Below are 24,859 nucleotides of genomic sequence, written 5' to 3' on the forward strand. Positions count from 1 at the left end.
GATTGTTGCAGGCACTGGGGAGTGAACCAGCAGATGGAAGGTATTTCTCTTTCTCCCTCTCTTTCTCTCCCTTTATGTCACTCTGCTTTTCAAATGAATAAAATTTTTAAGAAAAAGTCACCTGAGATCCCTTATTTTCTGCCCAATATTACTTGTTCAAAAAATCTTATAGATTTTTTTTCTAAACCATCCAATATCTGTTTTTTTAATTGCACCAACTTTAATCTCCTTTGTGGTCTAAATTATATGTCCAAGTATCCAACTGCTCTAACTTTTGAAAGACAAAATCAGGTTTTTTTTTTTTAAGAAATCTATTAGACTATTAAGATTCCATACTAAGGCTAATGCTTCAATAAAGGTGACCTATTATTAACCAATAAAAATTCAACCATCTTGGACCTTCATCCTTTCCACCTTTTAATTACAAAGTCATCCAGTTATGTTCTTGGAAGGAGATGAACTTCACAGAAACACACAAACACCGAAACCTTCCCCTTGAGTACAGTCTATGGCGAGGTAACCCACTGGTGGGCATTAAGACAACATGGCTAGCAGAGATGCCTGGACGTGCCACAACTTACCCTGTTTGGGAGTACAGTTCAGGACAGTATCCCCTAAAACGTCAGAGACATGAGAAACAAACAAATGTAGAGTGTTAACCTGAGCATAGAGGCACCCTACCAACCTCCCACTTTGTGGGTAGCTCCAAGAGAATCTAAAGATCCTCCACGGACCTGTGCTGTGCCGCTGTGGATTAACACCCTGGCCTGAAGCACCAGCATCCCATATGGGCGCCAGTTTGAGACCCAGCTGCTCTACTTCTGATCCAGCTCTCTGCTGTGGCCTGGGAAAGCAGTAGAAGATGGCCCAAGTCCTTGGGCCCCTGCACCTATGTGGGAGACTGGGAAGAAGCTCTTGGTATGTCTTTGGATTGGCGCAGCTCTGACCATTGCAGCTAATTGGGGAGTGAAGCATCGGATGGAAGACCTCTCCCTCTGTCTGCCTCTCCTCTCTGTGTAACTCTTTCAAATAAATAAATAAATCTTAAAAAAAAATTAAAGATCCTCCAACCCTTTTTTTCACATTTTGAAGATGAGACAGATCCAGAGAAGTGAAGTGATTTTCCCAATGTGACACAACAAATAGGCTAAAAATTTTTTGCCTCCCCACCCAATTATCTATGCCCTGGAATCCCACCTTTCCAAAATGTTCACCCACATATCATCTCATTTAATACTATAAGGAACCCTCTGGAGTAGATAGAGTGAAAGCTCCACTTTCTGGATAAAGAAATTACTATAGAAATTTATAAGAGTCATTGACAGCCCCAGAATCAAAGTGAGATTGTCCTGATGTGGAATCAGTTGTTTTCCCTATTAGTGTCTGAAAGCAATAACAGTGTCTGTTCAATGTTTATATTTGTACGTTGAATATTATTATTTTTCTTTAGTATCTCAATTAAAAAACAACAAACATGTATTGCTTGAATTGGAGATCTAACCAAATACAAGTAGTTATTTTGAAACAATAATTCCAACACTGCATCTGCCTACTTGACAGGGGAGAATGGAGAATGTGTTGATTTATCAAGCCTCTTCTGCACCAAACACCAGATTTTTCCATGATTGGAAGTCCAGCCCTTTCCAATTTCACAGAGATCATTCAATGCATGAAAGAGGCTGTGGTCATCAGTGATTCACCAAAGCCCACTGAGCCTGTGACCAAGGATGGACATCCTTCGGGATTGCAAAGAAGGGAATCTCAGCAGAGGAGCTCAATAAGCTCCACAAATGACAATGCTATCGGGTTTTATCCATCTGCCTTTGGACTGTTCCAGGCTGAAAACGCCCTAATCCACGGTGGGGAGAGGCATCCAATCCACTTAAAGCTTAGAAGCAGAGAAATTCAACAAATACCAAGGACAAACAACAATCTAATACAAGAGTGCTTCAAAGAGTGTGGAAAATGGAATTAAAAGGTTAAGTTATGAAATCCATGCCTATGAGAGGTCTTCAAAAAGTTGATGGAAAATAGATATTAAGAAAAAAATGCATGGATTTCACAGACTTTTTCGCATCACAATAAGCTTAACTTTTAAGTGCTCTTTCCATCAACTTTTTGCAATACACTTATAATAGCTTTTTGAATGAATATTGAGAGAGAATGAGCCAGATTTGCTCCTTTTAGGGGCAAAAATAGCCCCAGGGAGCCACAGTTTGAATACGAGTGCCTTGCAGACCCCTTAGAATCATTTGACAGTGACCATTTGGAAAATTGCAATATTATAAAAATTATTATATTTCATCCAGAAACCTGTTTTATCCTGCTGTTACTTTTTTTTTTTTTTTTTTTTTTTTGGTTTAACAGAAAGAGTAGCTAACTAGGTCTTTCCAGGTTGGGTGGACAGAGAGGAATACAGATATTTCTTCAGATATATCCAGATTTCCGTAGTGAAATATGCTTTGGTAAATCACCTTCCAATTATACCAACATAGATAAAATTGGTAGGGAGGGGATCATATTTGGCCAAGTAACTGCTTTACATCAATTACAAACACAGACCCAGACACTGAGTGAAATGTAGTTATAAGATTAGTGGCATGGATTATTGGCTGGGATGAGTGACATCCCTAAATGCTCACATTACACTGCCAATAACACTTTTGATGAAGCAAAAAATGTTGCAAAAAGTCAACAATGTTTGTTTGAAAATTATTTTGATGAACCTGTGAACTTTAAAAAAAATACTTATTTTTTAAACTAAGCTAGAATTGACAAAATTGTATATTTCTGTATGGTGTACAACATAGTGCTTTGATACTTCCGAGCTTTTTAAGAGAGGTTTGGGATAGCTCTACCAATGTTGTGATGCAATATCATGGTTTTAGGTAAGAGCCAAGGATACAGTAAGCATATGAAACCCAAAGTATATGAATGTATGCTGCCATACATCCATTAATTTCTTCAGAATGTCTTTGGCCATGTCTATGATACAGGTTTTGAACAATATTTAGAAAGTTAACACAGCTCTGCAGATTAGCTCCAATGCAGGCAAATCTGCAGTAGGACACATGTTTTTAAGGAGCTAAAAATCCAGGTGGGAGGTGAAATGAGTGGTCTTCTTGCTCATTTTTTACATTGATATTTACTCAACTTCTTTTGGGTAGCTGATTTATTTTCTACCTGTAAATTGTGAGCAGATGCTCATCTGAATGCCTGACAAATCTTGAGAATTAAAGTTGCTTTTTCAAATTCTAGTTGACAGTGACAGTGGAAAGTGATCAAGGCCAGAGGGTTTTTTGGTTTTGTTTTTTTTTTTTTTGGTAACATTTGGACAGCAAAAGAGATGCAGTCGATAGTGGCCAAGCATGAACCCATAATGATGTCACTGAGAATGCTTAAATTAAATCTTCTTTATTTGGAGTAAGTTACAAATAGAAGTTCTTCAGCAAATTGGGATATCACAATAAAAACACGACACAGGAAACTTACCCAAAAAGTGAAGAAAATTTTTTGTAAAATTTGTAAGAGGAAAAAAGTTTTCACTGAGATGGGATACAGTTTCATAGTAATTTTTTAAAAAGTCATTATTTTGTTAATTTTATGTGGCATGTTGTAAAACATTTTAAGGCATAATTTTATATATCTTCTTATAGAAATTTTGAAAAACAATTATGTCATGAAGACAAACTTTTGTTTTTTATCAATATCAAAAGTTTTAAAACATTATTATCATTTACTTTAAAAGTAGCAAAAGAAAATGCTAGTGCACTCGAGTTCATTTTAATGAGACCATTTTAATACAGATAAAAAGTTGTATGAAATAAAGCAAAATAAGCTTTTTTTAAAGCTTTATTTATCGTGATCAAGATTTTAGAGATTAGCATTATATCAGAATTCCTTAGTAAAAATCCCAAGAAAAGAATATCATCTAGGATATCTGAAAATATATTTTAGAAATAACCACAATTTAATTGGAAAGCTTTCATTGATACTGAAAATTACTTTAAGAGATCCAAATACAGATTTTTAATACTCTGAAATGTTTGAAAGTTAATTAAACATTGCGTGCTAACATTTAACATCACCATTTAAAAAAATGTTCTTAATAGTGGACCAATAAAGCATTCAAATGCCATTTTAGCTTTCATCTGTGGCTTCTATTTAATAAAGCAGCACTATATATTTTTGTCAAATGGTGCTACTTTTATTTTAACTCAGAAAAAAATTTTTTTCCTTAAACGAAGTTCATTGTAATGAAGTAAACTTTTTTTTAAAATCAAGGAATAATACCTAAACATTCAGAAGATAGCAAATTCAGGAGATAATAGGGCTTCTTTCTAATAGTTCTCTTCATGTTGATGTAGTTTAGTATGATCACTATAAAACCAATTATTATGATCTCAGGATGTCTGAATGAAAAAAACTGTGGTGCCCGGGTGCTGCCTAAACATTGGAGGTTTGCAAATATCAGGTAGATAAAGCTGAGTCCTTTACCCTTTTAGCATCTTCTAAAACCAAGCTTCCCTCCTTATTTTTCAAAGCTGTGAGATTTATTAATTAAGCGAATGCAACTATTTAGCTATGAATTTGAAGGTTCTAAAACTATATTGAACTTTTCTTTGAATTCATTCTTTCACTATAGCTTCAATTTTTTGTAATAATCCCCCATTTACTCCATAAGATATATAGCATTTTTTTCTGTATTATTATAAATATTTAGTTAGCTAGGGATATGAACTAAGTCTTGAGTTACATTTTGTATCACAACTATAATCAGCTGCAGCTATTCCATTTAAGTCTTAGAGTTCGCAAAATGGAAAATTTGTGAAGGGTATATTTATTTTCTTTTGAAAACATTACTTAAGGTGTTATGGTTCTCAGGTAAAATAAAGATATTCCTTTTCCTAAAATCATTGTTTTAGTAATTTTTAAAAAATAAAATGCAAGGAAAGGCCAATTTGCCATATGGTTTCTGTTTCTTGTTACTAGTTCATTTATTTGCATATAAGTCCCCAAATGCATGATTTTTATATGCATTTTCAAAAACAATAAATAAATATCTGATCTACTCCAGAATCTATACTTTATATTTAGAATTTAAAAACAAGCTGAATAAATCAAAGGGTTATATTCCAACTAAAGATTACAAAAATCTGAGCAAATTCCTTAAATCCCAAAAAAATCCTTAATTCCTTAAAAATCCCAAATTCCTTAAATGATTGGCATCAAAAGTAAAATTTTGTTATTTTGTTTCACATTAGTATCTAAAAAGAATTTAACTAAAATAAACTAAAATATTTTCTATTTAGTTAAGATAGCTTTTCACTTTTAGAAATGTTTTGCAATAGCATTTCTACTTAGAATGTATACTTTCTCATTGTCTTACAAATAAGAACAATGCAGTTTTTTTAAAATTCAATTGAAAGCATTTTATAAATTAGAAAAATACTAAGTGATTAATACCTTCTTAGTAATACTTTTATTTTCATGGAAGTAAAACTTACAGCTAGTGAAATTAGCTCATCTCTCTCTTCATAATTCAGATATTAATACTTTTAATATCAAGAATATAAGCTGTCTTTAAAAACATAACAAGTTTTAAAAGTTTACAGCAGTTTTTTGCCAAGTAAAATATTTATGAATTACAAATACTTCATATTAAGATTTAGAAATTCTCAAAAATTTTCTTGGGGGAGAAAGCAATCTTACTGATTTTTTAACAGTCAAAAATAATAGTTAACTGCTAGATCAAAATTGTTTATATTTGTCTTTCTAATATTTTTATGAATTATAGACTCACATATCAGGCCTAAGCTGACAGTGAACTTCTATAGTTATCAGTTTGCCTTCATCAAAAATATTCCTACTTGGTAAAAATTTGAGCAATGTAATTTGTAGGGATAACATACTCCTCATATAATATGGTCATTCCTTTTAAAATGAGGTTCTCAGAAACATGACAAAATTTTTTGTTTGCTTACAATAAATTATATTATAATTCTTTAAAACATTTGAATCATATCTACTTTTTCTGAAGTATGAGTCAATTGAAAAATTAATTTGTTAATAATCAAAGTTTAGCTCTCAGATTATTTTAGAATTTTCTATTTTTACTTCAATTCTGAAAATACGTGATATTTTAAATATAATTGCTTTTAACCACTTAGTGATTCCGACCAATATGTTGCCATAAACTTTATAAAACTTTTATGCTTACAGTTTAAAATATTTAAATCTGTCATCTTGAAAAATTTCTCAGAAATCACAAAATTGTAATAAGAGTCTTAAAAGTTAGATTTGATTGAAATTTAATTTTTGGTTTTGCTTTCTTTTTATAGCTTGTCAATCTAATTTCAGAAAGTAGGTTTTTTATAAACAAATAGTAGCCATTTTATGTCTAATATTTGAAAACATTTTGATAAGATTTTTGTTTGTAGAACTATCCTTTAAATTTTGTGTGTGTCCAAATCTTTTTTTAAAGCAGTATTTTAAATTAATTTGAATTTAACTTTTAAAGCAGTATTAAAAATAATGTTGAATGCATTCTACAGTCTATATTTGAAGAACAAATGAGGTAAATATGCAGCCTAGTGTCAGAGGCTTAAATATTATGCTTCTAATTTTCTAATGGACATATGACAGGCCTTGGCTGTAATAATTTCTGGCATGATTGCATTTCAAATTTTACTGTAAATATTTCATGGACTATTAGTTTACCTGGTTTTTACCTCAAAATTTGCAGCACAGTTTAGTTTTATGTCAATATTTATAAAGTTTTTAAAATATATTTATGATGGATTTTCAAAATATTTTTGAAAGATTATCCATGCTGACCAGATCGATGTGATTACTTCTAAATTTCTGAATCATTGTGATGTCATAGCTTAATTGTTGTTTTATCACCTGTCAGTAAGTACCCTAGTGAGTGCTAGATTCGCAGGTAGTAATTCCTTTATTTAAATGTGTAATGGACAAGAATATAAAATACCACATACACTTAACTGCAAGGCATCACATCCAGTTTACAGAGAGCCTAATGAGCCTCTCTTCTGCTAAATCTTGCTCTATCATCTGTAAAAGAAAGGCACTGAGAAGGTTAGTCTTCAGAGAACATTTTTGGAAGAGAAGGTAGTCCTTACTAATGCAATATTTGTTTATTTCTTATCAAAACAACTTTATTTTTTTGAAAGAAGATTCCCCAAGAGCCTTTCTTTTCTTTCCTTTAAATTATACACATTTGATTGAAGTTGAATGCACAAGAAAAAAAAAATAATGTTCGTGAACTTTCTCCCTGACTCAAATCCTGTGGTCTTCAAATTTGCAGCGCTAAGTGCGACTACGGGGGGCATTGATCAGTGAAGGCAAACAGTCCAGATACTCGGGCTCCCCACATCTCTTTCAGCCAAGAAATTTTTTTTTCCTTTGAATTATCTGAATAATTGCTTCAACTCCAGTTCAATTTGCGTGTCTAGACAGGCAACTAGGCTGAATAAGGCTTGGAAGGACTGTGATTTTTTTTCTTTCTTTCTTTCTTTTTTTTTTTTTTTTTTTAACACTGCAGTTTGAATTGAGATCACTGTCTTCCACACGTCACTTCTCTGATGTATCTGAGGCCTTCCAGAAATCTTCTGACATTTTAAGCAGTCATGATCCAGAAATCTGCATACATGTTTCAAAAACCAACAGAGCTTTACTTTTTCTTCTTTTAAAGCTTACCACAGATCTTTTTAATTTGGCATTTCCATCAAGAAAAACCTGAAGTACTGCTTCCTTCTTTCCCCTGGTTTTCATGAACAAATAAGAGTGTCTTACCTCCATTCTACAAAAATGAAAAGTAAGAAAAAAAATCTTTGTTTTTAAAAACACACTGATAAATTACTACTCAAAGGTAATTCTTTTTAGAAAAGAAAATTGAATGCAGCGATAGTTTAATTTGTTAAACATAAGATTTTTTTCAATTATGATTGACTAGACTGTTTTTAAAAAGTTACTAATCATAAAAAAAGTTATGAATCATGTTACAAGACAAAAATACAGGTTTCCTTTTTAAAAAGTAACATTGAGGAATATGATATAGGAACAGAGAGAAAGAAAGAAACAAAAGAAGGAAAGAGAAAGAAATCAAAGGTTTATTCAATGTATTTTCAAATAGCTAATGGCAGATTAGAAAGAGTTAAAAACATGATTGGATCGGGAACTCTAATAAATACTGTCCTATTGCTCCAACATGTACTATTGTTTCCAGGGGTACCTCAGAAAGTTCATACAAAATGGAATGAAAAGATAAATTTAATTTGGTACAAAAAAAATTTAAATCCCTGTATAGGAGGGGTCTTCAAAAACTTCATGAGAATTTATATTATGAAAAAGCTGTTCATGGATTTCTTTGCACCAAAATAAACTCATCTTTTAATTCTGTTTTCCCGTGAACTTTTTGAAGAACCCTTGTAAACTACTGAGGGACGATTTGCGTGATTCCTTCATTTTCAGGTATTTTAAATGAATGAATTTTTATTCCTCCAGATTTAAACCTAGACAATAAATCTTTAACCACAAAATCTAAAAATCATATACCTCGTTGAATTTTGTTGATCAACAGGACTTAAAATAAAATGCAATATCATTTTTCTTTTTTGTTGTTTTTGCTGGTATTGTTGAGACCCACAAAATGATTGACAGAAAGCGTGCTTTTTATCATCACAAATAGGACCTGTTAGTCAGTCATTCATCTAATTGAGCTAATAAAAAAAAAATGTTTTTTCAAAGAAAATGAGTTGTGATCATAAACTTCGTAGATCTGTAGATCCATAACCCCCTACTCAGTGTTAAAATCCATGTGATTGTCTTTTGAAATGGTATTTCCTAAAGCCATTTCGGCTTGGATGTACTCTTATGATCCACACCAAAAAAATTCAGAAGAGAATTCAATTCCCATGTGAGGCTTCCTTCTCCATGTCCTCTTTTCTCCTCAAAGTCAGACTGAGGGGCCAGGAGGCTGGGCTAGTAAGTCTGCAACATTTATCTTACCCCCCAAAATGTGCAAATTCTATCATTAGTTAACAATACTTTGCTTCGTAAAATTCGTTCACTTTCTTTAGTACCTCCTCTAAGTATTCTGAAAGTAAATCTACGTGTTCTGCCTGATACAATGAAAGTGCGATGCCAGCCTTAGATAATAAAAGCTATGGAAGTCAACTAAGATGAGTAGGGATCAAAAGCCCACAACTCCCTCTCCCCACAAGGAGGCACAGTGCGTCCAGCTCTCTTTCTCTCCCTAGGGCAGTTAGTCTCTATTGGCCTCTCAAAGGACGAAGTCCATGCAGCTTTCCAAAACCACTTCACATTGTTTAGGGGGCAAACTCTTTCCTATTTTTGGACAAAAGGGGAAATGGTAGAGCTCTCACTATATAACTGGTTCTGTGACTCAACCAAGCCGGTAGCAGCAGGCAGCTTTGGTTTCCAGGACAGAAGCCCTTATAACTCAGCAGATGGAAATCAACTAAAATAACTTTAACGTATGAAGATTATTCTGCGAATTTCCTGGTGTAGCCCCCGGTTCCAGAAAATATTATTTTCAATAAAAATAAATTATTAAACATTCACTAAGTGGGATGCAAGTTTGTAATTCTGATAGATGTTTTTCTATCAACACAGACTCCTGGGAGAAAAAAAAGCCATCCATCAGCTCAAATATCCTCATTTCTAGTTGGGGAGTTATTATGATTAAGTTTAAATATCTCTTTACAAAGAATGAAAACATGAACTCCAAATCTCAGCCTGCAGGCTCCCAAAGGGTCTAATACCTGATAGCCAGGGCATGAGTTTGTGTTTTCATATTGAGACATTCTAGGTGACCTCAGTGCCTTTACTCTTCATCTGCTTAGTATTTACGTGCATATCTGTCCAAATAACCCTAAAATAACCAATCAGCTTAATCAGGTTCCTCAGTACTAGGAGAACGAGAAACAAAGCAACTCTGTAGTTTGACTCTTGCAGGAGGCTTATTTGCCCGAGAAACTCCATGGCGTATGGAGTCATGGCCTCCCTACCAATGACTGAAGCCTTCTTGCTGACTCCCTGATTGCAGCCAAGGGAAGGGAAGGGATGTCCGAAAGCGTCGCATCTCAAAGTGTCGTGATATTGAATCCCTTAAACAAAATTTAAAAGAATTAGCAATAAAATCCATCAATTAACAACAACAACAAGAGAGGGAGAGAGAGAAGAAGAAGAAGAAGAAGAAGAAGAAGAAGAAGAAGAAGAAGAAGAAGAAGAAGAAGAAGAAGAAGAAGAAGAAGAAGAGGAGGAAGAAGAGGAAGAAGAAGAAGAAGAGGAAGAAGAAGAAGAAGAGGAAGAAGAAGAAGAAGAAGAGGAAGAGGAAGAAGAGGAGGAAGAGGAAGAAGAGGAAGAAGAGGAAGAAGGAGGAGGAGGAGGAGGAGGAAGAAAGGGAAGGACCTCGGCCTTCTCTTCCACCTGGTTCACCACTTGCTAACAGTTCTGAATGGAGAAGAGCGGCCCACAGAGCATACACAGTGCACTGACTTTGGAATATACAGAACCAACAGAGGAGAATACAGGTGTTGGCTTTGTGACCCACACCTTTAGGTCTTACGCATTTCTGAGAACTAGTATTTAACAGTCAGACAAATGTTTTGGAAAATCCAGGTTGTTGCTTTTTTCTTTTGTTTGTTTTTAAACTATAAATCTGCAAAGCATTTTGATCACTGTTTCTAAATTTACTATTTGTAGAGATCCATTCAAACTTCTACCTGAAAAAAATAACCTGGTACTGGCCGGTGCCACGGCTCACTAGGCTAATCCTCCGCCTTGCGGCGCCGGCATACCGGGTTCTAGTCCTGGTTGGGGCGCCAGATTCTGTCCCAGTTGCCCCTCTTCCAGGCCAGCTCTCTGCTGTGGCCAGGGAGTGCAGTGGAGGATGGCCCAAGTACTTGGGCCCTGCACCCCATGGGAGACCAGGAAAAGCACCTGGCTCCTGGCTCCTGCCATCGGATCAGCGCGGTGCGCCGGCTGCAGTGCGCTGGCCGCGGCGGCCATTGGAGGGTGAACCAACGGCAAAAGGAAGACCTTTCTCTCTGTCTCTCTCTCTCACTGTCCACTCTGCCTGTCAAAAAATAAAAAAAAAAATTCAAAAAAACCCTGGTACTGTGTATTGTATTTATTACATTGGTGACTGAAGGAACATGATGTCTCTGTTTCTCAGACACTGATCTTCTTAAGCTCCACAAGTTAAGCAAATAACATTTTTTTTTTTTTTGGATTATCAGTAACCCACAGTATTGCTTCTGGGGTGCTAGGGCTAAACTTCTGTGCAAATATCTTCATAACTTAGTCAAATAAGCAAACCAGGGCAGCTCAGCTCAGAGGTAACAAATGGACCACAGTCCCTTCTTTTTGTCTTTGAGGCTGTCCAGCCTGCTATAGACTTGACACAACTTAGAGCAGAATGGTCATCCATCCCGCCTGATTTATGTAGCAGATCATAGTTACTATTTTAATGGGATCCTGCCAAGAAAACAAACATTCCAGGTTGGTTTACATGGAACAAATTAGCTCTGGTTTATAGGCATTCAGTGACAGCGGTATGCAACTTCTTAGTTTTTCCTTTCTTAAGTCATCTCATTTTAGCAATTTTAACACCCAACAAGGGTATACGAATTTTTTTACAAACACTATCTCTTTGAATTCTTACAGTGTCAACAAAGATCCATGATTAGCCCCATTTCGGAGTGGTTAAGAGTTCTGACTGCAATAAGACTGATGAGAATTGGAATCTCGGTCCTTTGATTTTCTATTCATATAACCCCGAGGAAGCCTCCTAGCCTTTCTGAGCCTCAGTTTCCTTATCTGTAACATGGGCATGATTAAGTGTATGCCCTGGGATCAGTGTGCAATTTCCATGAATAAAAAGGCTGAATACAATGGATGGTATGTGGTAAGTGCTCCATAGATGTTGGTATTTAAAGAGAAGGTAAATGAAGCCTGCAGATATCGAGAGTCCTGTTCTTGATACAGCAAGGTTCAGGACCCAAGCTTGCTGACTTCAAAGCCAGTGATAAAACCCTCTAACTTTGTTTGCTATGCAGCTGCTTTAAAGTGTGACTCAGCATTGTTTCTAACTGCCTCCACACTGATCAAACACAAAAGCACTTTTCCCTTTTAACCAGTAGACTTCAAAACCTTCCATGGAGGCCTTCATGAAAGTCAGTGGACAACTGGGCCATATCCTGCTACAGGAAAATGCAGCAATGCTAAAAAGGCCAATAAAGGCGAATCACTGAGAGAAAATAGTCTACAGAGAAAGTCTCAGTAGTAGTAGTTCACTGCTCCAGCAAGAGGCTGTTCCAAGAAGCAAGTTATTAAGTGGAATTGAGAGAAGCCTCAGGTCTTTTTTTTAAATTTTTTTTATTTGACAGATAGAGTTAGACAGTGAGAGAGAGAGAGAGAGAGAAAGGTCTTCCTTTGCCGTTGGTTCACCCCCCAAATGGCCGCTACGCCAATCCAAAGCCAGGAGCCAGGTGTTTCCTCCTGGTCTCCCATGGGGTGCAGGGCCCAAGCACTTGGGCCATCCTCCACTGCCTTCCTGGGCCACAGCAGAGAGCTGGACTAGAAGAGGAGCAACCGGGACTAGAACCTGGAGCCCATGTGGGATGCCGGCGCCGCAGGTGGAGGATTAACCAAGTGAGCCATGGCGCTGGCCCCAAGGTCTTTCCATCGACATATTTTAGTCTGTCTTTCTAGATGGATGTTCGTGGTACACACGATCCAGCTATTCTGTGAGCTAAAAAGGAAAAGTGCATTGGCTTGAATGTATGTAAGTATCCAGGAACTTCCAAAACATGGATATCAGTTGCCTTCGATCATCACACATATGTTCTCTTCCATCTGTCAAGAAAGTTTACAAATGACACTCATTTTGGTACAATGGTTCTTTGAGTGTTCTAATGAGGTTCTCTTCCTTGAGTTCTGAGGTTGTTCTCAAAAACAAACCCCAGTTATCTCTGCACATCTTTGCTCCCTATGGGCCTTCTGAGTCACTTCAGTTTAATTTATTTACCCTTTGGCTGCCTTCAATGCACGTTTGAGCCCTACTGACGTTCATGTGGAGTATGTCACAATCAAAGGCAATAAAACTCTGGTCCTCTATTTTTAACCTTGGAGCTCATACCATTGCAGCTTAGACGTTGTTTTCTAGGCCCTTGAGCCCTACCTAAACCATGAAGTTTCTGGTTGACGTCTAGTCCTGGAATACTCAGAAACTGACGGTAATGTTTCATAATTTCTAGTTCAGCATCTGATGACATGAATCTTTCCAAGTAGTTTGCTGGAGGGAGGAACACCTGCTTAGTTTTTGGAAGAATAAAAAGGGGAAAAGAGATGGGGCATCCATGAGGAAATAGAGCCCATATTTAACCTACCATTCAGTAGGCTATTTCTTGAGTTGGCTATTACTACTTGGGATGACTCCCAAAATAACCCCCAAATACTTAACCAAAAATTTACACTGCCTTGTGGCTCAGTCTCTTTGTATGGTAAAATGCTAGTTGGACTACATATTTAATATACAAAATGTGAAAGAATATTTCTTGATTTTATAAATTGTCAAGCACCACCTGAAATTCTTCATGAAGTAAACAAACAAATGCATGAAAACCAGTGGAGTTTGGGATTCTTCTTCAACCAGTGCGAAGAAAATAAAAACTTCTAACCCAAGATCTCTGGAGACACATATTTTTTCATGTGGAAAAAATAATGAACATAAATAAATACAATCAAAGCTACCCTGGTGTTATTAGTCTTAGAGGAAAGTTCCCTGGAACTTTTGCATCTCTTTAAATTCTTTCTTCAGCAGGAGACTCCTTCCAAAAAGAAAAGAAAAATAACAATTATAAAGAATAATTGCAGAACTGTAGTCGACAAGAGAGAAAAGACACTAATGTTTTTGCTGTTCTAAAATGGGCCCAGGTAGATCTGTCTACATCAGGTCTTTCTAGTAGTTAAGATATGATAATTCAAAATACAAACTGCACCTGTTTTATTTCATAAGCTGTAAGGTCTAATGCAGGTTCCTTGGACATTCCAAATAAAATACGACTGCCATAATGCATGGCTCAATCCATGTAAAAAGATACTTAGGGAGATGAATCACTAATCACGAACCTTGCAGACAGTGGAGAGAACAGACAATAGCACCTCCTGTCTGTGAGGACACGTGATTTGATGACCTGGGATGGTTTCTCAGGAACGGGCACTTGAGGGTCCACACTCACTGTGAGGGCTGGGTCCTGGCGATTTTGACCCTGTTCATTGCGATCTTCCTGCTGTGTGCTGGTGACTCAGGGGCTTGGTTTTGGCACACACAGGCTCCCTCCTTTGAATTTCAAAGGCAGTTTAGTTCGACAGGCACTGAATTGAGTAGTTCATGACTCAGGGAACAACTGCTTGGTGGCCAAAGAGAAATGATCATGCCATAATAATAGCCCACAATCTGCCGTCTCCTTCCTTCTTGAGATCTTAGACTACAGGAAGAACTCCCCCCCCCCCCTCAAAGGGAGAGCTCAGTGCTCAGGGAAAGAAGTAAGAGCAAAAATCCCATAAAGACCCCAGCCTTCTAGTTGGGATCCCCATCTACCCTCCCAATCTCATCATCCCAAAGTCAGAAGCAGAATGAGGTTGCACATCTCCTGGTGTGAATTACTAATGATTTAGGGAAGTGATTTTTAGCCCAAGTACTTCTTCCATCTCGGAAAAGATGGTTTATCACCGTCGTCATCTGGTCCCTCAGGCAGTTCAGATTAAGAAGGTAGGTGCTCAAAATCCCTGAGTCACTCATCAGCTTTTACCCATACTGGAAGCTCAGTTGACCATCAAAACAGGGTGCTGGGGACTGGTATCAGTGGGATGGCAGCTGCTAAAGAGCCCAGGGTGAAAAACATGTGGGATGTCCATGTTCTCAATTGTGGAGCATCTCTCATCAGCACCTAGTCCCAGGGATGTTTTTATAGCTCAGCGAAACTTAGCATGGATTTGTTTTTTTAGTTTGGACACAGGGAAGTGGTGCAGGGGCAGCAACAAGATCCCTCTCTGCTATGAAAGTAGTATAAAGGTTTCAAGTGTACATTTTAAGAGGTAGATCTCTTTGGATCAAATCCCTACTCCTACCTATTAAACATCAACCTTGGTCAAATTATGCTGTCGCTCTATATCTCAGTTTTCTAATCTGTAAAATGGACAGAAAACAGGTACCTACCCTTCACAAAGGGTAATTCAAGTTAAAATGCAGAGAACATTTAGAACAATGCCTGGCACACTAAATGCATTCAAATTTTTAGTTAATATTACAAGAGTATAAAAATGTTAAAAGTTTTTAAAGTTATTTTTATGGTGAAAGTTATTTTTAAAAATAATGGCTCTGGCCCTTTCAGTGAGTCTTTCTTACTTTCATATTTGCCTCCTCTCTTTCCTGGACCCCTCTGCCATACTCCTTACTTTCTCACACACAAATATACAAAAGCATGTAGTCATACTTACAAGAAAAGCATTATAGCAGAGTTTGTAAGCAACACCTCAATTGCATGCATCACATTGGTGGTCCTCCTTGTCTATACAACATATATAACTTCACATGCCTTTTCAAAGATAACATGCTTCTCAGAGATAAAAGCTATGGCCATCCGAGATGAAGGGATGTGAACTATTGAAAATAAATCATTTAGTTATAATACAGACTTCTAACTTTTAGCCATTATGGAGTAATTAGGACCAGGCTGGTCCTCCTGTTATAAACCAATATAAAACCTATGCCAGTACATGGTATGCTTAGTTCAAATAACAATGAGATCCCTGAGAAAAGGAAAAAAAACATGCTATCAGTTCCAGACTCATTTTAAGGCTTCTACTCACAAGCAGCTACTAGACTGTTGTACAAGAATGAGCAACTGACACAGAGGACAAGGATCTCACTGAGGTAGATACTAGAGCTTAAGATCACTGGGAATTGTGCAGTGGGTACCAAAGACAAAGAAACATACAGAAAGAGAGAGCTCCAGAAACGTTCATAAATGTCTCCTTAAATCTTTAACTAACCATTAAATTGTGTATGCACAGCAAAGGACTCTGTGAGCCCTGGAAGACAATGTTTACTGAGAAACTGTAAGCTGAACAGAGATTCCAGAGATTGCATAATATTGAGACACACTGGTGATTCAAGCAGCCACAATAGAGAGACCAGAAATGTACGTACTAGGCATTTAACTGAGAGCTCAGAAAGGCACAATCTTAAGAGTAATAAGAGTTACTCTACAAACTCTCTCAAAAACTTTAAAAGCATACTCAATTGGATCAAGTGAATTTGTGAGTAAATTAACCACTCCATAGAATAAAATCAAACATTCTTCAAAGGAAGACAAGTAAATGCAATCTTGCAACAATGTAGAAGCCAGTATACAATGAAAAAAAAGTCAATGCTATGCAAACAAATAAAAAAAAATAACCAAGGGGGAAAACATAGTCAAAAGAGATTCAGAGATAAGTCAAGAACTGAAAGCAAAAATAAGCAAGATAGGTGAACCAATGAAAAATTTGAGAACACAAACAGAAACTATAAAAATGACCAAATGTACATTCTAAAAGTAAAAATATGATATAAAAATTATTTTTATAAAACTTTATACTAAATGGGCTTTAAATGTTTATTTTTTTTATTTACTTGAAGGGGAGAGAGAGAGAGAGAGACATCTTCCATCTGCTGGTTCACTCCCTGAATGCTGCAGTAGCTGGGGCTGGGTCAAGTGGAAGCCAGGAAACAAGATCTCCATCTGAATCTCTCATATGAGTGGCAAGGAGTTGGACCATCATGCACTGCCTTCCCAGGCAAATTGGCAGGAAGCTGCATCAGAATCAGAGGAGCCAGGACTTGAACTAGCACTCTGATAGGGATGGGAGCATCCCAAGGGGCAGCCTAACCTGTTGTACCATAACAACTGCTCATGAATGGTCTTAATAGAAGCCCAGACACTGCAGAATATATCTAAGAACTTCAAAAACAGAGAGTGAAACTGAAATAATGAACATACCTCAGGGAACTGAGGGACAATTAGAAAATGATCTAATATAGGTGCAATTGGAATTCCAGGAGAGAAAGAGAAACTGACTCAAAACAAGTATTTGAAGATCTCATAGCCATTTCCCTTCAACATTTGATGAAAAATATCGACACACAGATATAAGAAACTCAACAAATTGCAGGAAGCAAAAACAATCAAAACCATGCCTAGGCACATTTTAGTCACATTGCTGGCATCCAAAGACAATTAGAAAAAGCTTAAAATAGCCAAGTATATACAGAGGAACAAGACCAAAAACAAAAACAAAAACATCGATGACTTCTCATCAGAAACAATGAAAGTCAGAAGACAATGGAACAACATTGTTAGAGAGCTAAAAAGGAAAAAAAAAAAGATAGACTTGTCAATCAAGAATCCTATATCTAGTAAAAATAAACTTCATAGAATTAAGAAAAAAAAGCCTTTTTCTAAGTAAACACAGACTTAGATAATCCATCACCAAAAGACTTACACTACAAGAAATGCTACAGGAAGTCCTTTGCTAAAGGAAAACCACACACACAAAGAGCATCTTATAAATACATGGATTTCCTTAAAGGTAACTGTGCCAAAATGTGGCTTAGAGTGGTATGCCAAAGTAACATAGACCAGAATATCACACTGTAAAATTCTTATAAGTGAAACGTAATCACATTAACTCATGGAAGGTTATTATAAGAATGCAAATAATTCTTAGGCTAACCAGGAAAAATAAAAATCAAATAGAAACAACCTTTTAATTGGTCTCCATGTTTACCTTTTTGCTTCTTTAACACATCCTGCATCAGAAGCCAGAGAGATATTTTTAAGCATAAGTCAGAGTATGTTATGTATTTGCTTAAAACCCTCCAATGGCTTTCTTATGGACCTTGTAATTAAACTCAAATTCCAAACTAGAGCTAATAAGACACTAAAGAAGTTGGCTTCAGGCAAAAGGAAGACCTTTCTCTCTGTCTCTCTCTCTCACTGTCCACTCTGCCTGTCAAAAAAAAAAAAAAAAAAAAAAAAAAAAAAAAAAGAAGTTGGCTTCTGACTACTTTTCTGACCTCACTTCTCTGCAGCAACTCTGGCCTGCCGTCCCTCGATATGTCAGCTCCAGTTCTGCTCTGTGGTCTTATTGCTCACTAGAACAACTGCTTCCCAGATCTGGACTTGGCTGATACTTCTTCATCCAGTCCCAGAGCACATGTTACCTCCTCAGAGCCATCCCCTGACTGCCTTACCTAAAGAAACAACATATCATGTCCTACACCATAATTCTCTTTCACTTTAGCCATTTTCTTTTTTTAAACAAATGTTTATTTATTTATTTACTTTTTGGAAAGGCAGAGAGCTACATAAACACACACACACACACACACACACACACAGAGAGAGAGACTGAGAGAGATCTTCCATCTGTGGGTTCATGCTCCAAATACCTGCAATGTGCAGAGCTGGGCCAGGACAAAGCTAGGATCCAGGAACCACATTCTGGTCTCCCATAGGTGTGGCTGGAGCTCAAGCACTTGAGCCTTCTGCTGATTCCTTCCCAGGAATGATAGGAGGAAGCTGGATTGCAAGTGGAGCAGCAGGGACTCAAACCTTGGATATATGGGATGTGGTGTCTTAACCAGCTGTATCACAATGTCAGCCCCCTTTTTTATTTTAAATCTTTATTTGTAATTGCTTTCTCCAATAATTAGACATCTAGTTTTTGTTGTCTACAGCATATATATTTATTTGTTCATTTTTAGTACTCATATAAATTAGTTTCAAAATGTTTTACCAATATCCCTATGAGTAACACAGTTACTATGTAGATAGCTGCATTTGTGCAGTTCTTTTTGTGGTACCCTTACAGCATCCAGTCAAATTATTGTTTTCCAAAGTTATTTAGATTAGACATTTCTCTCTCTGCCTTCAATGTGGTTACAGTATTCATTTTTGTTACAGGTGTTTTCATTTGTGGTGTTTGCATGCCGTATTGGGTTTCTCCAACATTCTGGTTGGTTTTAACTGTTCATTTTTTTTTAATGGTAACACATCCTTCTTTTTGTTCTTTTTAAGTTTTATTACTTGTATTTAATTGTTCATAAAATGTTACTGATTTGTTAAAGATATTGCTTGGTTATTGGTCTTATTCTTCCCACTTTAGTCCTTTTTGCTTTCCTCACCCCCCATTGCAATCTGCAATTTTCATACTTATGCATTTTCAGCCACCTTCACTAGACATCACCTTTCTAGCCTCTGCTTTTTTTCCTTTTGTCTGGAGCAGTGCTTGGCAGATACTAGGTGCTCAATATATCTTTGTAGGATGAGACAGTGAGCCAATGAGCCCCATCTTACCAGACTATATATGTTGCTTGAATTGCCAACATATATTACCAACAAATGTTAACAGTTGAGTGTGCCTCTGGATCAGCTTTGACCAAATCTAGACTTTTCCATAGATCTAAGACTCCTCTTAAAACAAAAAATGCAATTGTACTTTGTGCATTTATTAAACATCACTTAAGTACCTGCTCCATGGATGCAAAGAATGAGAAAAGAGTCCTACTCAATAGGGCTCACAATGAAGGAGACAGGCTTACAATAATCATAGTAGCTTCAATTACAATTTAATATGATAATAAAATATAACAATTATAATTACTATTAGAAGAAAACACAATAATACCTAAAGTTTTATGAATACTTTACAGCTTTCAAAGTGCTATCCTAGGAACTGTATAATTTGGTACCGAGGGAGTGACCATGTTTGTTGTTATAATTTTCAGTCAGAAAGAAAAAAAAAAGAAAGAAGAAAGGAATATCTTGATACAGCAAAAGGAACACACAGTTCAGAAGTTCTTGGAATATCTACCCTCATTACTTTAAGAAATGATAATAATGGGAATAACAGAAAGTGGTATTTGTTAAACACGTACTATGAGCCCAAGCAGGACGAGGGCATTTCATGTAGCTTACTCAGAGTCAGTACATCATGATGCCCCAGTGGAGTGACCTTGGGAAAACAACCAAACCTTTCCAAGCCTCAAGTTTTTTTTTTTTTTAATTTTTTAATTTTTTTGACAGGCAGAGTGGACAGTGAGAGAGAAAGATGGAGAGAAAGGTCTTCCTTTGCTATTGGTTCACCCTCCAATGGCCGCCACGGCTGGCGCACTGCGGCCGGCGCACTGCACTGATACGATGGCAGGAGCCAGGTGCTTCTCCTGGTCTCCCATGGGGTGCAGGGCCCAAGGACTTGGGCCATCCTCCACTGCACTCCTGGGCCTTAGCAGAGAGCTGGCCTGGAAGAGGGGCAACTGGGACAGAATCCGGCGCCCCGACCGGGACTAGAACCCAGTGTGCCGGTGCCGCTAGGCGGAGGATTAGCCTAGTGAGCCGCCGCACTGGCTATTACTGTGTTTTAATAATCATCCCAAACCAGATACATTGGAGGAGTCCGCTGGCAATCACAGTGGGTGGTGGCTCCAGCCCAGCTCCCCCTTGCTCCTGCCCAGAGCCATTCTAGATGCTGGGGACGTCTATATCCTTGCTGGGCTAGAACCATCCACAGTTGTGAAGGATTCAAGAAAAACAAAACAAAGCAACTAAAGACTGTGTCAAACATAAATTACATACAGTGAATTCTTAATTATATTCTTTACCCACTTAATGAGCAAATGAATGTGAATGAGCTGCCACAAAACTGGTCCAAAGTGAGAGCTTGCCTACCAATCAGGAAGTGAGAGGAGGGTTTTGTAAAAGAATTGTCACTGCAAGTGAACTTGTAAGGATGGTAAAATTTGCCTGTGAGGTAATGAGACTACCTATGAGTAATTAAAAACTATAAAACCATTTGGAATCCACTTATCTATGCTTTAAGTAGACTTACTTTTTTGACATTTTGCTGCCCCCCCCCCTTTTTTGGAAGGCAGATAGAGAGACACATGGAAACACAGAGATTTCTCATCCTTTGGTTCACTCCCCAGATATCTGCAACCACTTGAGTCACCACCTGCTGCCTCACAGGGTGGACTTCAGCTGGGAAGAGCTGAAATCCAGCCCAGACACGTTGATATGGAATGCAAGTGTCCTAGTGGTGTCTTAACCACTGAACCAAATGCCTGATCCTGTTGCTGTTTTTGGAAAAAATATTAAAATAATGTATATTTCCTGATCATCTACCAATTAAAAATGCAGCAGACCTTGGGTGGCAGTTACCCTATCAGTTAAGATGACCATAGCCCATGTAGGAGACATGGGTTGTATTCCTGGCTCCTAGCTTCAGCCTCTCCCAGTTCCAGCTATTGTGGACATTGGGGGCATGAGGCAGTGTATGGAGACTCTCAATCTCTCTCTCTCCAAATAAAAAAATATTAAAATTCAAAAGTATCAAAAGTTTTTTGTGAGCTATTTTAGATGTCAGGAAGAAAATAAGTGGGAATCATGGTCCAACTTACTAGGTATCAAATAGGCAGTCTTCATGCAAATAATAGAAAATCAAATACTGGGTTTTAGGAAGGACCAGACTGCAAACTCTTAGAATACTGAACTTTCCTAATGAATTTCCAAGAAAGTGTGCTCATTGTCTGACAGGTTGCCATCTCTGAAGTGCTGCAATTCTGCACACAGGAGGAAAAACACCATGTCTTCTAAAAGACCCTATATCTTTGGAAGTATTATGTATAGATGAGGGACTTAAGGGTGAGTACATACTCAGTACATTCATGCAGTACATTCTACTGATGGATGGAACAATGAGAAACAGATACTACTTTTTGGTAGCATTAGTTTATGCCTCGAAATGAAAATTTCCAAAGATCATGGCTCTCCGCAAAATCATCCTGTAGCATCTCTTTCTGGAAGAGGAATTCATCTTTACGGAGTCCCTACTGTATACTTGTACTACATAAAATACACAACAACGAGATACGCATTATTTTCTCCATTTTGCATATTAAGAAAACAAAGCTCAGGCCACTCAGCTGGTGAGTGTCAGAGTTAGAATTTGAACTCATATCTTCTGGTTCCCTTAGGCTTCTTCTTCGTTGTCTTCTTTTTTAAAGAAAGATTTATTTATTTGAAAGGCAGAGTGAGACATAGGGAGAGACACAGAGAGATCTTCCATCTACTGGTTCACTTCCCAAATAGCCACAACAGAAGTCAGGAGGCCCAGAACTCAATCCAGGTCTCTCATGAGGGTAGCAGGGACACAAGCACTTGGGCCATCATTCCCTTTCGCAGGTACCTTAGTAAGGAGCTGGATAGCAAGTAGAGCAGCCAGGACTCAAACTGGCACTCTGATATGGGAGTCTGTGTTGCAAGCAGAGGCTTACTCCACTGCTCCACAATGCTGACCCTACCTTATGCTTCCTAATTGTAGCTTCTAAGTACTTTCTAAGATTCCTACTGAGCTAGCTGTCTGCCATCTAGAATTCTCTAGAAGTCTGATACCTGCCATTTTGTCTGGACCCTTTTCTGTTCACCACCCTGCCTTTAATAGCAATGGCCATTAATCATGAGGTATGCATCAAGCATAAAGTCAGATGCCAGGGATATGTAGACACCCCTAGTTTCCTAGATCTCATGATGTAGCACAGACCTCAATGGTTTTATGCTAAGTCTCTGTGACATCATTTTTTTCAACTTTTATTTAATAAATATAAATTTCCAAAATACAACCTTGAATTATAGCGGCTTTCTCCCCCATAAGTTCCCTCCCAACTGCAACCATCTCATCTCCCACTCCCTATCTCATCCCATTCTTCATCAAGATTCATTTTCAATTATCTTTATATACAGAAGATCAACTCTATAAAGATTTCAGCAGACTGCACCCACACAGACACACAAAGTATAGAGTACTGTTTGAGTAGTAGTTTTACCATTAATTCACATAGTACAACACATTAAGGACAGAGGTCCTACATGAGGAGTAAGTGCACAGTGACTCCTGTTGTTAATTTAACAGTTGACGCTCTTATTTATTATGTCAGTAATCACCCGAGGCTCTTGTCATGAACTGTCAAGGCTATGGAAACCTCTTGAGTTCACAAACTCCAATCTTATTTAGACAAGGCCATATTCAAAGTGGAAGTTCTCTCTTCCCTTCAGAGAAATGTACCTCCTTTTTTGATGGCCCCTTCTTTCCACTGGGATCTCACTCACAGAGATCTTTGATTTAGGTCATTTTTTTGCCACAATGTCTTTACTTTCCATGCCTGTGAAACTCTCAAGGGCTTTTTAGCCAGATCCAAATGCCTTAAGGGCTGATTCTGAGGCCAGGGTGCTGTTTAGGGCATTTGCGATTCTATGAGTCTGCTGTGTATTCCACTTCCCATGTTGGATCATTCTCTCCTTTTTAATTCTATCAGTTATTATTAGCAGACACTGGTCTTATTTATGTAATCCCTTTGATACTTAATCCTATCTTTTTGATCAATTATGAACTTAAACTGATCACTTTAACAAGTAATATGGCATTTGTACATGCCACTTTGATGGGATTGAACTGTAATCCCATGGCACGTTTCTAGCTCTACCATCAGAGGTAAGTCCTAGTGAGCATGTGCCAAACGCAAAAATCCTCAATAAAATTCTGGCCACTAGAATACAACAACACATCAGAAAGATCATCCACCCAGACCAAGTGGGATTTATCCTGGGTACGTAGGGATGGTTCAACATTTGCAAATCAATCAATGTGATACACCACATTAACAGACTGCAGAAGAAAAACCATATGATTATCTCAATAGATGCAGAGAAAGCATTTGATAAAATACAACACCCTTTCATGATGAAAACTCTAAGCAAACTGGGTATAGAAGGAACATTCCTCAATACAATCAAAGCAATTTATGAAAAACCCACACCCAGCATGGGGAAAAGTAGGAAGCATTTCCACTGAGATCTGGTACCAGACAGGGATGCTCACTCTCACCATTGCTATTTAATATAGTACTGGAAGTTTTAGCCAGAGCCATTAGGCAAGAAAAGAAATTAAAAGGATACAAATTGGGAAGGAAGAAGTCAAACTATCCCTCTTTGCAGATGATATGATTCTTTATCTAGGGGATCCAAAGAGCTCTACTAAGAGACTATTGGAACTCATAGAAGAGTTTGGCATCAACAGCATTTGTATACACAGGCAATGCCACGGCTGAGAAAGAACTTCTTCTTCTTCTTCTTCTTTTTTTTTTTTTTTTGACAGGCAGAGTGGACAGTGAGAGAGAGAGACAGAGAGAAAGGTCTTCCTTTTCCGTTGGTTCACTCCCCAGTGGCTGCTGTGGCCGGCGCAGCAGCATGCTGATCCGAAGCCAGGAGCCAGGTGCTTCTGTCCCCTGGTCTCCCATGCAGGTGCAGGGCCCAAGGACTTGGGCCATCCTCCACTGCACTCCTGGGCCAAAGCAGAGAGCTGGACTAGAAGAGGAGCAACTGGGGCAGAATTCAGCACCCTGACCGGGACTAGAACCCGGGGTGCCAGCGCCACAGGTGGAGGACTAGCCTATTGAGCCACGGTGCTGGCTGAAAGAACTTCTATGATCAATCCCATTCACAGTAGCTACAAAAAAATCAAATACCTTGGAATAAACTTAACCAAGGATGTCAAAGATCTCTACCAACAGAATTACAAAATCTTAAAGAAAGAAATAGAAGAGGATACCAAAAAATGGAAAAATATTTCATGCTCATGGATTGGAAGAATCAATATCATCAAAATGTCCATTCTCCCAAAAGCGATTTATAGATTCAATAATACTTGGAAT

General features: G+C 37.6%; 1 long non-coding RNA gene across 14 annotated transcripts in view; it reads right to left on the bottom strand.

Moving 5' to 3' along the window:
* LOC103351346 (uncharacterized) overlaps window positions 1-24,859 on the bottom strand; it is a 103,547-nt gene that overhangs the window by 40,697 nt on the left and 37,991 nt on the right. For 2 of the 14 annotated variants that reach the window (XR_011387509.1, XR_011387491.1), the window contains exons 2-5: window positions 15,550-15,712; window positions 13,229-13,877; window positions 10,053-10,151; window positions 6,999-7,822 (exon numbers count right to left, since the gene is read on the bottom strand). The exons of 2 other annotated variants lie outside the window; for them this stretch is intronic. This is a non-coding gene — a long non-coding RNA (uncharacterized lncRNA). Of the gene's footprint in view, window positions 1-6,998; window positions 7,823-10,052; window positions 10,152-13,228; window positions 13,878-14,178; window positions 14,390-15,549; window positions 15,713-24,859 lie in introns of all 14 variants that reach the window. 10 more of the 14 variants (XR_011387492.1, XR_011387501.1, XR_011387496.1 and 7 more) reach the window with 10 other exon arrangements.

Source organism: Oryctolagus cuniculus, chromosome 1 (assembly GCF_964237555.1).
Source record: "Oryctolagus cuniculus chromosome 1, mOryCun1.1, whole genome shotgun sequence".
NCBI classification, from domain to species: domain Eukaryota; kingdom Metazoa; phylum Chordata; class Mammalia; order Lagomorpha; family Leporidae; genus Oryctolagus; species Oryctolagus cuniculus.